The sequence below is a fragment of the Meles meles genome, chromosome 5 (assembly GCF_922984935.1).
Source record: "Meles meles chromosome 5, mMelMel3.1 paternal haplotype, whole genome shotgun sequence".
In the NCBI taxonomy this organism is placed as follows: Eukaryota; Metazoa; Chordata; class Mammalia; order Carnivora; family Mustelidae; genus Meles; species Meles meles.
This window is the reverse complement of record NC_060070.1, coordinates 125,334,816-125,335,640: the sequence shown is the minus strand read 5'-3', so window position 1 is coordinate 125,335,640 and position 825 is coordinate 125,334,816.

Below are 825 nucleotides of genomic sequence, written 5' to 3'. Positions count from 1 at the left end.
CTCCTCAGGGACCCTTCTCTGCTATTTGAGGGGCTAGAAGGTATTTGTTTATTTACTTATTTACATGGGGCTTGAACTCATGACCCCAAGATCAAGAGTCACATGCCCCACTGACTGAGCCAGGCAGGCACCCCTTTCTTCCTCTTTCTTTCTTTCTTTCTTTCTTTCTTTCTTTCTTTCTTTCTCTCTTTCAAGATTTTATTTGTCAGAGAGAGAGAGAGAGAGAAACACAACTAGGGAGAGCAGCAGAGGGAGAGGGAGAAACAGGTCCCCGCTGAGCATGGACCCTGATATGGGGCTTGATCCCAAAATCCTGGGATCATGATCTGAGCTGAAGGCAGACACTTAACTGACTGAGCCACCCAGGTACCCCAGAAGGTTTCTTTTTAATTTAAAAGATTTTTAAAATTAAAAAGTTATTGAAAAATTAATATACAGTAAAATTCTACTTTTTAAAAAAGTTTTATTTATTTACTTGACAGACAGAGAGAGATCATAAGCAGGCAGAGAAAGGGGAGGAAGCCTCCCACCGAGCAGGGAGCCTGATGCAGGGCTCGATCCCAGGACCCCGAGATCATGACCTGAGCCGAAGGCAGACCCCTAGCCATCTGAACCACCCAGGTGCCCCATATTTTACTTTTTTTTTTAGTGTATACATCTATGAATTTTTTTAAAAGATTTTATTTGTTTATTTGTCAGAAAAGACAAAGAGTAGGGGGCGCAGCAGGCAGAGGGAGAAGCAGGCTCGGATCCTGACCTGAGCCGAAGGCAGAGGCTTAACTGACTGAGCCACCCAGGCGTCCCTCTATGGATCTTTTTTTTTTT